Below are 15,885 nucleotides of genomic sequence, written 5' to 3'. Positions count from 1 at the left end.
GTTTTCCGAGGAAAGAAATGGCTCTGATACCTTTAATACAGCAAATTTCTGATTCTCTGTAACCTCCGATTACAAAGATGATCGAATCGATGTTCATAAAACACCCAAACAATCCACTAGATCTCGAAGTGAGATTTCTAGCCACAAAATGTTCTCAGAGATTCTAAGGAATTACAGATATTCGATAAAAGTAAAGGAATGAGCTAAAACAGTGCTCATATAGTCGGCTAACGGCATCTTTCAGTCCCTCACTCTGCAGATGACACGTGCTCGCCTCTTATTCTTTCCCAATTCCCACTTGATGTCGCACGTGACTACTCACACGTGTGGTTTTGTATCATACTTGTTGGATAAGTTGTGTTGTTTCACTGAAAAGTCACAAATAGGAAGTGACACACCAACAAGTTTCAGTTCAATAAAGGGTTATTTTTGTTCTTGTCTTCTTTAGAAGAGAAGAGACAAATGTCTCTTGCTTTGTTTTTCCTTTTTATCTCAATATTCCAACATGCAGGTACAACGTCTATCCGACCAGTTGAGCGAAGAAATACTCCACCGATCTCCGTCGATGTCCATAACCAGGAAGAATCGGAAGAGAAGCCTCTCGTCTCTAAGAAAGGGCCACCTCTGTCACGCTAATCGGAATCCACACCACTCCAATGCCGGAGAAGATAGCTTGCCTCACTCCTGCTTCGTCTTGTAAATCCAAGACCTACGATAAAGAACAGAGGCGAAAACAAACTAGATCTAAGAACTTGGAAAAAGCTTTAAAGAGAGAGAGAAAAAGGAACGGTAGAGGAACGATTGTCCTTCCCGTTTGTGTTATGTTGACTAATTCAATATATTTGGTTTATATCGAATTTTTTACTTTAGTTGTACATGAGCTTTGACAAAAAAAAAAATTTTAATTTAAAACAAATTCTTCGTTAACATCCCAAATGGGCTTTGACAAAGATTTGATTTTCTTGTATCATTATCTTCTAAGAATATATGATTTAGGCGTTTGAGTGTAGATCATACATGCATCATCATCTTAAACACATGATTTAGAGACAAAATATAGAATTTTTTTTTTAATAGAGGTTTTGGGTTCTCCAAACTTTCATATGCAAGTAATTTTTTTATTGGAGCGAAATACAGTATCAAATTCATTAGACATGAGCACTTATTAGTTAATACTCTATAAAATTGTTCTAAAACTTTCTAGAAATTTATGTAATTACAAAATACTACATAACTTTCTTAAATTACAAAGTTGCAAAAGAATAATAAATCATGTTATCTACAATTTCCCTCATGTATGTTTCAACCGAAATTCCTCTCCCATTGTTGTAAACAATGATTTGTTCACCCTCTTGATCAAATTCAACTTTATCCAAATGCATAGAAGGATCAATCTTTTCCTTGTCAACTAGATTCACCATTAGCTCATCAAATATATTCAATACCCCACGAGAATAAATTACTGACCATTTCTTCATTAATTGATCCAAAGTATGATTTTGGCTAGTGAGGGATCCAGAAAAACTTTTTTTCTAGGGTCGAAAGCATTTAATAATTTTATATACTAAATATTTAAAATTTTAAAATAAAACAAAATCAAACATTTAAGAGAAGCAAAGCAAGAACCATATGCTTGAAGGATCTACTTTTAAGAACTGAGTCTATATTAAACATTGACTTGGCTCTTAACAATAAGCTAATTACAAATTTGTTGTCCAAAGTTTAAATTTCTAAGTACTTCTTGTTAGTTAAATGTCTTTCTTGTTTGTATGATATTGCTTTAATGTTGCTTTTCTTTGCTTTGTAAGTCCCAGCCGTAATATGTACTTCTTGTTAATGTATGATTATGCTTTAATGTTGCACTTGTTTGCTCTCTTAGTAATTGTCTATTTTTTCTTTGCTTTGTAAGTTATTGTCTAGATATGTGGTCGTTTCTTAATCTGTATACTATTGTTTTGATATGTCATAAGTTGTTGTCTAGATATGTTGTCGTGAATGACAAGAGGCTGACAAGTGGCGCATATTATATAATAAAGTAAAGTTTTCTCAAACTCATGCTCTAAGAGACTGACAAGTGGCGCTCTATTCTTTCGACATGTGTCATTCCTCTAAAATTAAAATACATAATTTTCTATATTTATTCAATTTAATTATATATATTTATCTTAAACAAATCTCTTACCATTTTTAAAATACCTTTTAGTAATTATTTATCTTTATTAATGATGTATCATTTATTAATAGTTTATATAATTACCATACAATATAATTTCTCAAATAATAATTTGTCAAGAATTGAAGAATAGAATATTAATATAATACTTTTTGCGCCAAAATATCAATTAATTTTATTCTAAAATAATTTCAAACTATAACAAATCTTATAAAATTATAATACTTACTTTTAGACAATATATATATATATATATATATATTTGTTTTACCGGTTCTGAGCTAAAATATCAATTCAATATTATATAAAGGGAATGTGACACGTTTAGGCACTTTTAAAGAATTTTATTCCTTTTAAGGCACTTTTCAGGGATGAGGCACTGTGCCATCTTTTTGAGGAGAAATTGGACTAATTTACCCCTGAAGTAGTGATGACGCAATAATTAGTAAACTTATTTTTGATGAGATCGTGTGGGTAAAAAACTATCCCCCTTTTATCATCTCTATCTTCCATATTCTTTTGTTTTTCATCATTTTCAATCTCTCTTTCAAAATCATTGTCGTTCTCTATAATTCTTACAAAATCATAAAATTATGAGGTTATCCTAAATTCACAATCACAATCTATGTTTACCCTTTTTTTTTTTTTTTTTTTTGGTTTTGTATATTTTTCTCTATTCGCTGGAAAATTTATGGCCACCACCATCGTTTCTTATCGAAGGATTATTAACATTAGAAATCCAATTCGCCGAAGATTAAGACAGAAAATATTGGTCTCAACTCAGATCACTAGGGATGTTTGAATTGGGGAAGAAGAAAAACTGAATCATTGTTTGGGAGAGGTAAGAGCATCTTTAACCAAATTTTATTCTCTCTGATATTGGATTTTTACTTGGCTTTATCTGTTTCTTAAGATTGAATGTTAAATTGATAAATATTAAGATAGGATTCAATCACAATTTAGGATCGATTTGACAAATTACTTGAAGAATTTTAAATTAAGTAGTTGACTCAATCCCAAGTTAGGATCCAGTGATATGAATGTTGTGAATTGACATTAAATTTGATTTGTTAAGATGCATCTAGTTTTCCGATTAAAATTCTAATACCCTTCTCTGGGAACACCTTGAATTCCTTGTTTAATTTTTGCTCTATTTCCAGCCTATAGATACGTAGTTGGTTTTCAAGAACTTTGGCTAACAATAACTTTGTGTTAATCCCTTTCTAGCTCAAAAATGCTAGGGAAGATGTGATATTTGGTTTTATTGGAGCTATCGTTTCCCAACAGATACATCTTACGGATCTAGAAATGATGTATTTAGATCACACACCTATCCACACCTGTATATCCATATGACTTTTTACATTAGCTACAATCACCAATTTGTTTTGACAATTTGTTCACATGTATATGGATACTCTTATCATTGCATAGCACTTGGACACTCTCTTGAATTTGATGACGTTAAACTGATCATATGATTATTGGCTTTTTAGATTTTAGATTTTGCTTGTTTATGGAATGTTTGTATCTTAGTTCTAACAATGTGGATGACGATAATGGAATGTTTATATGGATGGCACATTATGGATGACGCATCGTGGATTGTGCAGATTGTTATGATGAGAGTTGTGAATCTTTTGGTCTTACATGTTAAGAATTGGAAAAGCTATATGTGGTGCTTTTGGTACGATTGTTGTCCACAAAGTTCCATCCATCTGATTCTTAAAAAACATTTAGTCATTCTAAATCATTTAGATATTCTTTTTAAAGACATAATTGTTCACTGACGAGTGTCCAAACAATCAAGTCCAAATGGTCACCTAGTAACTCACAGTTTGTTTTATATCAATGCACAAATTTATACATGAACAATAATCGTTGATAAAATTTTTGTTGAACTTTTGGGGTTCTTCCTCTATTTAACTTTTAGAGGTTCACTTCTTTTACATTTCTTAGTTCTCTTTAATGCTTTGTTTCACTCACTAATTTTAACTCAAGCACAAAAAGAACCTTCACTCTCATTCTCTCAGTCTTTGGTTAGTTTCTTGTTTTGACACGAAGACATAAAACGATTAGTAAGAGAGAGAAAAGAGAAAACATTAGTTGTCAACATTTTTGTATTGGATCCAAAAATAGATTCTTATTACAAGACATACACACACATATTCATACTAGTTTACTTCTACTAAGTACACACTTGCATTATGCTTCTACTTAGACCTAGACCTTACTTTTAGACATCATTACTCTAGTCTCTAAGGTATAACCAAGCTTACAAGCAAGGTTTATCAACAACTCTTACACAACAACAACTCTAACAACTCTTCACTAAGCTAAACTTTAACTAACATAACACACTTACTCATTTAGGCCTAACAAAACAATTAGTCCAATCACTTATTATTTCATCTTCTCCCATGCATATTCTTCTTTTGCTTGAGCTTCTTCTTCTTATTCATGTTCTCATCGAAGCATTTTGTCTTACATATTTAATCAAGAACTCAATCTCAACAGAAATACACCGTCCATTTTTCTTTGACCAATATTCACTTGTGTATAGAGTATGGACACTATCATAATTATATAATGGATTCATATCCAGTGATGACACATTAATGGTAAACAAATGCAACATTGTCCATTGATGTGTGTCCAAGATGTGCAATCCATATGGTTGTTTATACCAACACATAAGTTATACATATATAGAACAAGATGATGAATAAGTCAGAACGCTCTCTCAGTCGCCACCAACAACTCGATTGCCTCCACCAACCAACAGACACTTCATCACCATATCAAAGACAACCGTCGCAAGAAACCATAACAAATCTGTTGGAGAAACAACTAAGAAGAGACATCGAATAAAGCAACGACTTTTAGATCTAGACCCAAATCTCCTGTCGCGAATCACTGACTGTTTCTTCCGCCGTTGAATGTACTCGCTTTCGTCATTTACACGCCTGCCATTTTTGTACTCCACCAGTGCTAAAACTTGACTAATGAAGCCATAGGAATTCGAGAAGATCAAAATAGGAGAACGAATTGGTGAATTGACTTGTGATGAGAAAATAAAGAAATAGCAAAATAATGAGAAAAGTTGTTTTTTTGTTCTGCTTGATTTTGTTTATTTCTCGATAAAGTGAGAAAAAAGAAAGAGGAGAGAGAGAAGAGAGAGAAGAATGAGAGATATAAGTCAAAAAAATATTATCACGAAAGGAAGTTATACTTAGAAGGACAAATTGGACAATTTGGCTTAGAAAAGTGCCCAATCCTTTTAAAGTGCCTTAATCGGCATTAAGTTTCCAAAAAGTACCTAATTACATAATATTCTCTTATATAAATCAAAATTGTAAACTTATTAATATTTTTGTTAAGTAAAAGACCAATAATATTGTTAAGAAAAATCTGATGAATATTGTTGTTGAACTTGAGTTTATAGCATATTGTTTTATATAAATGGCCTAAAATGTATATGGGTTTAAACATTTTAACTATCTATTTATAGTGTATATAATCTTTAAATAACTAATTAATTTAACAAAAAATATAAAAATAAAAGATCAAAACTCAGAAACTAGCCTATTGAAAGTGTCTTGACCAAACTTGAGTTCAAAGGTGTCAATTCTATTTAAAGCTAAGAAAAACGTATGCATATTCAATATTCAGTATCCATCAAATTTTGGTCTTAATGATGCGTGGTTTTGAGTGGAAAGTTTAAGATGGACTACTGTTTTGTTTAGTATTATTCTTACATTCATGGATTGTAAGAAAACTTTAATATCTTTTTGCTCCTCACAGGGATAAAAAAGAAAAAGAAAATTTATCTAGAAGAAGGTGAATGAGAAGGTGAATATTATACATTTATACTAAATCATATTTTTAGTATATATTTTTTCTAAAAATATGTTACATATTTATATAATATGACAAGGGTTTTTTCTAACCCTGTATACCAATGCGACATTTGGCGCTCTATTTTAGTGACATGTGTCCTCTTCATTAAGTTTTAATTTTACATTCTAAAATTCTTTTATTTCACTCTGTTATATTTGTAGGCTCTATGGTATATAAAGTTTACTTTAAAACAAAAAAAAATATTAATCATTGTCAGAAAAATATATACTAAAAATAGGATTTAGTATAATATTCTGAGAAAAATATATACTAAAATATGATTTATGTATAATATTTACAAATGCTTTTATTAAATTATTTATTAAAAAAGACTCAAATGACTAAACTCAAATAAATGTAAAGTTTTGTTAACGGATAATAGCAATGAGAAAACGAAAATTAAAATTAAACACCATGCATTTAAACTTCATTAACCTCATTAATGGCTCAGTAGGATGAATGTTAAATTCTTATGTAACGTTTAAAAAAAAAAATTGTTACTCAGATAACGTTTATGTTGCAAACGTTCTTCTATAATTATTAACATTTATGTCAGAAATAAACTCATGAATTAGTTATAATCTACTTTTCTGATATAAATAGCAAATATATGTATTACCTTTTTATCACACAACACACATATATTTACAAGTACTTTCTTCTTTTTTTCTTTCATTTTTTTAATTTCTTTTTTTATTTTAAATACAAGTACTTTTGTTTTTTTGAGAATTGAAGGTACTCAATTACTCAATTATATAATTATTTATTTGTCTTTTCAACTTAAATATTTTGAGTTAATTAGTTTAATATTTTTTATTTTTTAATTAAATTAAATTCTATTTATATATAGTTTCTATTTATATTGTTTTAAATTTTAAAATGAGAATTATCAGTGAATATTTTTTTTTTTTGTTATATTGTTTTATTATCTTCACTAAATTTGTTTTTTTTTGTATATTATAAAATAATTATTCTTATCATAAAAATATATATTTTCAGGGTTTACGATTCCGATACACCCAAAGACAAGAGACGGTAAATTAGAGATACTAACTCAATTCCTCCGTTGCCTTTGTCGGAGAGCGTTTTCTCCGCGGGGAAACTCTGAGTACCCGCTTCTCCTTCTCTGGACCAGTATCTTGGGTATGTTGCTTCGTCGGGACTTCATCGTTTGCTTTATTCCCAGCCATAGCGAAAGTTGCTATCTCGCCGGAGGTTCCTCACTTCGCCGGAAAAATTGCAACTTTCTCTTTGCCGGATTTTGGAGTTCAGTGGCTTAATTCAACTACCCAACAATTCGAAGTGATGTCGAAATATGAAGGAGTGGATACTGAATTTCGAACTGCTTTCTAATTCTCTCTCAAATCTATCCATCTCTTTTTCTTTCTCTTTTTCGTCTTCTTCAGTTTCTTCGTTTCAGTTTTTTTTTTTTGTCTTTTTCAAAAATGATCCGCAAAAACTAAACCGATACCAACTGATGTACGGTTTGGTTGATGCCATTAAGAAATTTTCACAGGGTATTGTTGGCAATGAATGGATGGGAGTGTTTCGAAATTCTAAGCAATGGATGGGAGTGTTTCGAAATCAAACAGCTGGAGTGCTAATGGAAAGCCATGGAGTGCATAAGACCCATCCAGTAAACCCCTTATCAGTAGTTCAGCATCGGAAGGTGTTTGAAATTTTGCTATCCTCCCCAAAGTACGGGTAAAAGACACCCTTCCCCATGGGTATTTGCAGAAGAATTCCACGTTCTTCGTCATCTCCACAGTCTTCAAAGTCGGTCTGTTGGGGTAATTGTGGGACGCTATCACACCATCTACCATAATTAAAAGAGAGAGAGCTTGTTGCTTCCACCCTTCCATGCTTTCCTCCTCCTTCAACCAGCTCACCAATTCAGCAACTGTTGGATTCGGTTGCTCCCCAAACCTCTCACTAAATAGAGACTTCCAAACACTATTACACCCATGTTTCACTCTTATAACAGCCTCCAACGGCTTTCTTCTTGGGATACTTCCCACATTCCAGCCTAGTTACGATACAAAATTCTCTTAGTCCAAATCTGATTGGATGACCGCCGAATACCATCCACATCTCATTCACCTTCATTGATCGACTCTTCAATGAAATTTCGTATTTTCAACATTGAAGAGATGCTTCCAATAGAAGAATGTACGACAACATCTCTTCAATGTTGAAAGAATAGAATTTTACTGGAGAGTCGATCAACAATACGCATGAACAATGACTTGTTCATTCGAAAGCAACGTTGAAATATATGAGATGAGAATATCGCATTATCACTAAAATAAGTTTCATTAGAATATGTGACTTTCTTCACGTTTTCTATCAATATAGGCTTTTTTTTTTGCCCCCTTCGCCATTTTCCAAAACAACGACATATTATCGAATTGTTGATCGAGTAATTGATCAAAGCTTTGTTCTATGACATCATCAAATGGAGTACATGATGAGAAAGCCATATTTTTTATAGCTTGTAGTATGAAAGAAGAGAGAACAAAAAATTTAAAGAATGAGAACAAGAACAAAAAAAATTACGAATAAGAAGAAAACTATGTTTGTGGATTTCAGTTTTTTTGGTGGTAGCTTGTTTTGTGGTAGAAGGAAAATATCAAATTTTCAGATTTGGTAATTTTTATACATTGAGATAAATGAGAGAACAAAATTGCATCCATTATATATAGCAATAGCAAGAGAAATACAAAACTATTTATGTGTGGTACAAATTGATTCCACAAATATTTGTGGTACAAAATGCTTTGTTCTTTCTCCTATGATATCGTCTACACATGTTGAACATGTAGTCGTTTCATCTTTGTTTTCACTCATCCACTAACGTGTATAATAGAGAAAACCACATATAATGATAAGAACTTACAAAGCAAACAAGTGTTATATTTAACTTGTGACATATGAAGACAAAAAGTATACATATTAAGAAACGACAACATATCTAGATAACAACTTATGACATATGAAAACAATAGTGTACGGATTAAGAAACAATCACATATCCAGACAATAACTCACAAAGCACAGAAAAAGACAATAACTCATAAAGCAAACAATTACAACTTTAAAGCAATTTCATACATTAACAAGAAGTACATATCAAAACATGGACTTACAAAGCAAAGAAGTGCACATTAAAGCATATATCACACATTTTCATACAAACAAAAATACCTTAGAAAAACATTAAAAAAAAGTTTTCATAGCTCCTTCCGAACATGATCCAGACTGAACTTTTTCTTCATATCGTTTATGAATAGTTTGTTTGCCAAAACTTTACATCATTTTTACTTTGGTCACTAGCTTTCTGGTTTGTTACTGTCGCATAACAGCCCACAAACTTCATGACGAGTTCATTGACCTTCTCCCACCTTTGCTTACATGGAGCAGACTTTCTCTTTGAAAAACTAGCAAGGTTCGGAGTAGATGATACATATAAAGCAATCTTTATCTAGAAGGCTTGAGTTTTTTGCTTATTCTCGACCACCTCGTCTTTGCTAGTTTAACCACACACTTATGAGGATAACATCCCCTTTTGCTGACCGATTCTGTCTTGATATACCCACCTTAGGAGTGTTTTCATCCTAATCAGTGATGAAGCCAGAAAAACTAGTCGCGGAGGTCATAAATTTTTTTGTAAACATTAATCTTATTATAAAAAAATGTCATTAAAAATTTTTTTTAAAGATGCATCCTACGATCACTCATACTTTGGAAAACTGTGATCATTGTTTTGTTTGTCACGGTATCAAGTACATGTTTTCAATAAAACAAACTAAACAATCACTAAAAAATGCATCCTACGATCACTCATACTTTGGAAACTTTTTTTAAAGATGCATCCTACGATCACTCATACTTTAGAAACTGTAATCATTGTTTTGTTTGTCACGGTATCAAGTACATGTTTTCAATAAAACAAACTAAACAATCACTAAAAAATGTATCACTTATTTGATTACGCAATGCCGTCTTCACAATGTTCATTGTAGAAAAATATCTTTCAACAGTTGTGGTCGCAACAGGTAGAATCAACGCTAGCTTCAAAAGTCAATAAACCAAAGGATGAGAAATATGGTTCTTTGTCTTCACCATCACACGAGATAGATCACCAAGGCTTTTGAAATTAGTGAACCTTTCATCTCTTTGCACATTATCAAGATAGATGTCAAGTTGATGATCAAGAGATATGCGCTCCACAAAACTAAAGTCATCTAGATAAAGCTCAGTCAATCTCACCAGCATTGATTTCTTAAATTGACTAAAAGAATCCATTGGACTTAGAGAAGCAATCCAAAACAAAATTTCTGAATTTACCTCGTCAAATAGATCATTAAACGCTTGAAGTTGCATATCTAAGACATTGTAGTAATAGTCCACCTTGTAATGATGCAAGTTGGTTATGTAAATTGACAAACTCTTCATCCTTAATAAGCATTTCCATATTATTTTGCTCACTAAAAGAACAGACTTTAGCGAGAAAATCATCCCATCCATCATCTCTTAGGTTATGTACCTCTCGTTTAGTCGATGCAACCAATGACATAACATTCAAAATATCTTGGTCTCTTCTCTGTAAAGCTTGTGATAAAATATCAGCGAACCCTAAAATATGTAGCATTAACTGAAGATAGAAAGCAAAATCGAAGGTGTGAAAATATTTGAGGAGGCCATTTGCTTGTCGTCTTTTGATGTTGTCTACGTCTTCATCCTGGATATATTCAATATATTCAATTATACATGAAAAGAATTCAATAATTCGCAATAAAGTCTTGTAATGTGTACCCCAACGCGTATTTGCAGGTTTTTGAAGTGAAAGCTCCTGATTTAACACATTTCCAGTATTAAGTTTTCCATTACAAATCCCTTCTTCAACCTTTTTGCGATAGTTTTTGCGGATCCTATCGGTTCTCATGCAAGAAGCTCCAACCACATTTAACAAGACATAAATTATATCAAAGAAATCTCCAACTTCAAAATGTTTATTGCAACCGTCATGACAACTAATTGAAACTGATGAGAAAAGCAATGTACATAATATGCATAACTACTTTCTTTCAAAATCAATGCTCTCATTCCACTAAATTCTCCTTTCATGTTGCTAGCTCCATCATAACCTTATCCTCTCACCTTTTTTAAACTCAATCCATCTTTGGTAAACAAAGGGTCAATAGCATTCTTCAGCGATAAAGAAGATGTCTCCTTTACATGACTAATGCCAACAAATCTTTCTTTTACTATCCCATCTTTATCAACGAAGCGGAAAACCACTGTCATCTGTTCTTTATCTGGAATATCTGCAGATTCATCCACCAATAAGGCAAAGACATCGTTATTAATTTCTTGAATAACAGATTTGGTTACTTCCATTGCAAAGCAATGCATAATATCTTTTTGAATCGGAGGAGATGTCATCTGATTATTTAGGAGCATTCTTCAACACAACTTTTCTTGCATTCTCATTCTGACAAGCAATATATTTGAGAAGCTCCAAAAAATTACCTTTACTTGTTGAATCTTCTGATTCATCATGACCACGAAAATGTAATCTTTGATGTAACAAATGTCTAGAAATATCAACTGAAGCACTCGATCGAATTCGGCATTCGTTTTTTCATAACATCAATTTGCTTATGTAAAGCATGCATGTTTGATAGACTGACCTTGTCTCATCAAATCCGCACATTTATTTTTGGCAATTCTGTGAAAACTAGTATGATCACCATATGTTTAGTAAACCCATATGTTTTATTCCAGCCACTATAACCAATAGAAACAAAAGCATCACACCCACCTTGTTTCTCAGCTTGATCTCTGAATAAATAACAACATAGGCAAAAGGCTTTCTCTTTTTACCACACTATACTCTAACCAATCATCACCATATCGATCATACCATTGTGGATTAAAACGTCGTAATATGCCTCCTATTGGTATTTGTTTAAAATTATGATCACGAGGTTGATAAGGTCCTTTTATCAAATATATGCGTCGTACCTCATCTCTTTGATCGGGATGATAGCTTAGAATACTTTTTCTTTTTGTTGGATCCCATGACAAATCATCTGAATCATTTGAATCCATGTTAGGAGGTGGAGATTTTTTTTTTCAAAAATTGATCAAGCATTTGCATTGCCTACATAAAAAGAAAAGCATCAATATCAAAATTGAAAAGTTATTTCCAAATGTCGACATAATTATATGTACTATTGAAAATCTAATCAAACAAAGAGACTATTGTAAATGTCTTCGGTTTGTCCTAGGAATAAATTATGATCTCATTAAAATATATTCAAGTAAGAAGGACTATTAAACATTCCTCCCACAAGTCTAAAAATGTGCTTATCACTTTAACTACTTGAATTATTAAACAAAAATTTCTTTAAAAAACATATTTTCTACAAACGTAGAATATTGGATGATGATTGAGGATGAGGAATCAAGAATTATGATGAAACCTTACAAAATTAAGATATTAACAGATTTAGTTAATGATAAAAAATTGACTTATCGATTCTCTAGCAAAGACGACGAAGGAAGAACGAAAAGGAAGAGACTCAAGTTTTTTTTGTGAAGCTTTGTTATTGCCGTTCAGGGATTTGACTTTTATAATTAAGTTTTAAACAACAAAATTAATATAAAAAATACTTAGTTAAAGCCCAGCAGTTCGTTAGAAAAGCCCAACGATAATGACAGAATGTTGAATCTCAATTAAAATATAGATAATTCCTAAAATTAATAGCATATTTCTATTTTAATTTTTCTGAGGGGTCAATAATATTTAAGAGGGGTATCAACAGCTTTCTTGGACATGTATCAAATAATTACGTTTAAAAACATAAGCTGAATTTTTTTATTTGATGGGTGTCATATTACCCCCATAATTACTCTTTACCTCCGCCACTGATCCTCATGAATGTCATTAGACTATTGCATTCCACAAACTCATACGGATTGATGTCATTGTTATGAGTATCTTGTTAACAGGTCCATAAAACTGGAAGGCTGAGAAAATTGATTGTAATAATCTATTTTGGAGTTGGTTTGCTTGTTTAGAGGAGAATGATTAAGTCAGAGAATCTTTAGGTTTAAGGAAGAGAAGACGAATGGAGGATTAAGTAAGAGAAGACTTTATATTTAAGCTTAAAGAAGATGTACTTAATAAAATGTCTTAACAAAAAATGGCAAGGTAAAGACATTAAAGTTTGTACCTAATCTAAACCAACTAAGCAAAAAATACAGAGAACATACAACTAAGCATTTATGTAAAACAATCTTAATCAATATTATTCATACATTAATCATAAAATAAAAAGCAATTAGCAAAATTAGTTTGATGCTCAGTTTCATTAGTTTTGTACTTAACTATTTACCTACTTTACACAATCAATGCAATAACAAAGACAAGGATGATTTATTTTCTCATGTAGAAGCTTTCTCCACTTGCAGTAAATCCTCATGCGACAACACTAGTGTCTTTCTCCACTTGTCTTTTCCACTTGCAGTTTTCCATTTACACTAAACAACAACAAAAACAGAGAGAAATAGGGCACATTAGCATAAACATTTCACATTCAGAACTACATATTGGTTCAAGCAAATAACATATATGAAGAAATCGATTTCTAGAATGCTTTTAATGATTCAAAACAGACATAAAGATATGTATTTCAATGTATGAAAACTAAAATCAAACCTTACAGTGACTAGCAACCATCTGAAAAAGCTTGTCGATTCTAAAACAGAGATTATGCTTAAATGATACTATCTACAAAAATCAAAAAGTTTATTTCCAAATTTATTCTTCATTCATGCCAAATAAGTAAAACAAGGCATCCAAGATTCAAATAACCCTAATGTGTTTGCCGAAACTATCAACCATAAATCAATTAATTTTTGATAAAATTCTTTTACAATCAAGCGAAATAGCAAACAAAAAGCCTCCAAATTAATTCAAAAACACTTTAATTTTGCTATGAATGAATAACCCTAATTTTGGTAAACTTTATAAACTCCAATTTTGATTTTCACCATAAACGACAAACTTTAATCATTATCTACAAAGGAAAAGAGCTTGATTCATACTACTACGAAGAAACTAGAGCTTCCTTCAACGTCTTCTCTCTAATTCACATCCTAAATGTCTCATTAGATTAACCTCCGACCGATGATGGCGAGAAAAGGGTTTAGAGATGATGACTCCGGCGACAGGAACACATACACACCGCAATTTTCATGATTGTTAACTCACCACACTGAACGAAATCAGAAATTTCTTGCCTTTGCTCGAAATGGGGAGAGATAGAAGTTTGGGAGTTATCCCGACACAAAGAAAAAATAAAAAGACAAAAGATTTTCTTTTTCCTCTTGTTACATAAAATCAACCTATCATCTACTACCACGTGTCTGACTTTCTCGGCTTCCAAACTCTCTTTTAAGAGGTCAACTCTCTCAAAATAATTTGTTTTGATTTTATTTTTTTAATCAACAAAATCAACAAAACTCTCTCAAATTATAAAGAGAACCCTACATTACAGATGCTCTAACATATTCTTAAACAAAAACAAAATATTACAAAACTGCCGATAACCTTTTTTTCTGTCATCCGTTTTTTAGTTAGATATCAAAAGAGTCATTACTGCCGATAATTTTCGGTGAAAATAGTCAAAATCAACCCAGACTATTTCTTAGCGGGTTTTTATACCCAAACTACGATACTCGAAAAATATCAACCTAAATTCACTAAAAATTCAAATTTCCAACCTAAACTATATGAAAATAGCCAAAATCAACATATGCCGAAACGGTGTTAGTTAATCGCTTAACGGTGATGAGTCAGCCGACACTGTAGCAATGACGAGGCATCATAGTTGAGTAATACGACTTCGTTTCGTGAGTTTAGGGTTCTCGAATCAAAGAATCGCTAAAGCAATCGCCAACGAATCTTCGATTCGAGAACCCTAAACTCACGAAACAACATTGTTTTACTCAACTTCGATGCTCCGTCATTGCCACAATACTGGTTGACTCATCGTCTTAAGTGGTTAACTAACTTATCGTCTTAAGTGGTTAATTAACACCGTTTCGGCATATGTTGATTTTAGCTATTTTTATATAAATTAGGCTGGAAATTTGAATTTTAGTGAGTTTAGATTGATATTTACCGAGTATTGTAGTTTAAGTAGTTTAAGTATGAAAAAACTGTTGGCAAACATTTTAGGGATTTTTATCACTTATGCCACTTTTATCAGAAAATTGATCTGGACTGCCATCGGTTAATCTGAATGCCACCGAAAATGTGATATACCAGTTGTACCCTTAATGAGTTGATTAAAAAAAATGAAAAAGAAATTCAAAAGCTTAAATAAAGAAAATCGACTTCAATATCCTCTTTCTCTCTCCTTCGTCGTCGTCATCTCTCTCTTTCGTCGACGTTCTTCTTCTTCGTCCGCCACCATCGATTCTGGCCGCCGCCGACTTGAAAAACCGTCGTAAAAGGTAACAAATTAGGTCAATTTTTTTCATATTTCCTTTGACAATGGTGCATTGTGATTTTAGATTGCTATTTTGAATTATATATAATTCCCAGATTCAATATGATAGTTTGATGATTGGGTTGCAAAGTAAAGACTAATCGATTAGAGGTTGCCGAAACGTTATTTGAGGTGATGAGCAATCGAATGTAGGTTGAATGTGAGTTGAATTTGAATTCCGAGATTTCATATTAAAGATATGGAGTTTGGGTTTGCAAAGTTTAGATTAACCAATTAGTTTAACGAATA

General features: G+C 31.9%; 2 long non-coding RNA genes, 2 other non-coding genes and 2 pseudogenes across 9 annotated transcripts; 3 read left to right on the top strand and 3 right to left on the bottom strand.

The window, feature by feature from the left end:
* Window positions 1-3: 3 nt before the first annotated feature.
* On the top strand, window positions 4-1,011 carry AT2G00410. Of its 2 annotated transcripts, NR_143614.1 has the most exons (2): window positions 4-422; window positions 512-1,011. It is a non-coding gene; the product is annotated as an uncharacterized misc_RNA (transcript). The 2 variants fall into 2 exon arrangements; NR_143615.1 differs by having other exon boundaries at window positions 39-1,000.
* A 1,833-nt stretch (window positions 1,012-2,844) lies between these two features.
* Window positions 2,845-4,079, top strand: AT2G00400. Of its 3 annotated transcripts, none has more exons than NR_143611.1 (2): window positions 2,845-3,014; window positions 3,787-4,079. It is a non-coding gene; the product is annotated as an uncharacterized misc_RNA (transcript). The 3 variants fall into 3 exon arrangements; NR_143612.1 differs by lacking the exon at window positions 3,787-4,079 and adding an exon at window positions 3,401-3,723; NR_143613.1 differs by lacking the exon at window positions 3,787-4,079 and adding an exon at window positions 3,415-3,647 and having other exon boundaries at window positions 2,867-3,014.
* Window positions 4,080-7,124: 3,045 nt separating this feature from the next.
* On the bottom strand, window positions 7,125-8,627 carry AT2G05025 (annotated as a pseudogene; the record flags this gene model as incomplete). Its single annotated transcript has 1 exon — window positions 7,125-8,627.
* A 734-nt stretch (window positions 8,628-9,361) lies between these two features.
* AT2G05020 lies at window positions 9,362-12,187 on the bottom strand (annotated as a pseudogene; the record flags this gene model as incomplete). The annotated part of the gene is made up of 1 exon: window positions 9,362-12,187.
* A 1,842-nt stretch (window positions 12,188-14,029) lies between these two features.
* Window positions 14,030-14,534, top strand: AT2G04825. Its single transcript, NR_140040.1, has one exon. It is a non-coding gene; the product is annotated as an other RNA (long non-coding RNA).
* Window positions 14,160-14,534, bottom strand: AT2G04835. Its single transcript, NR_140041.1, has one exon. It is a non-coding gene; the product is annotated as an other RNA (long non-coding RNA).
* Window positions 14,535-15,885: the final 1,351 nt, after the last annotated feature.

This window comes from Arabidopsis thaliana, chromosome 2 (genome assembly GCF_000001735.4).
Source record: "Arabidopsis thaliana chromosome 2, partial sequence".
In the NCBI taxonomy this organism is placed as follows: domain Eukaryota; kingdom Viridiplantae; phylum Streptophyta; class Magnoliopsida; order Brassicales; family Brassicaceae; genus Arabidopsis; species Arabidopsis thaliana.
This window is presented reverse-complemented; position numbering and strand designations above follow the sequence as displayed.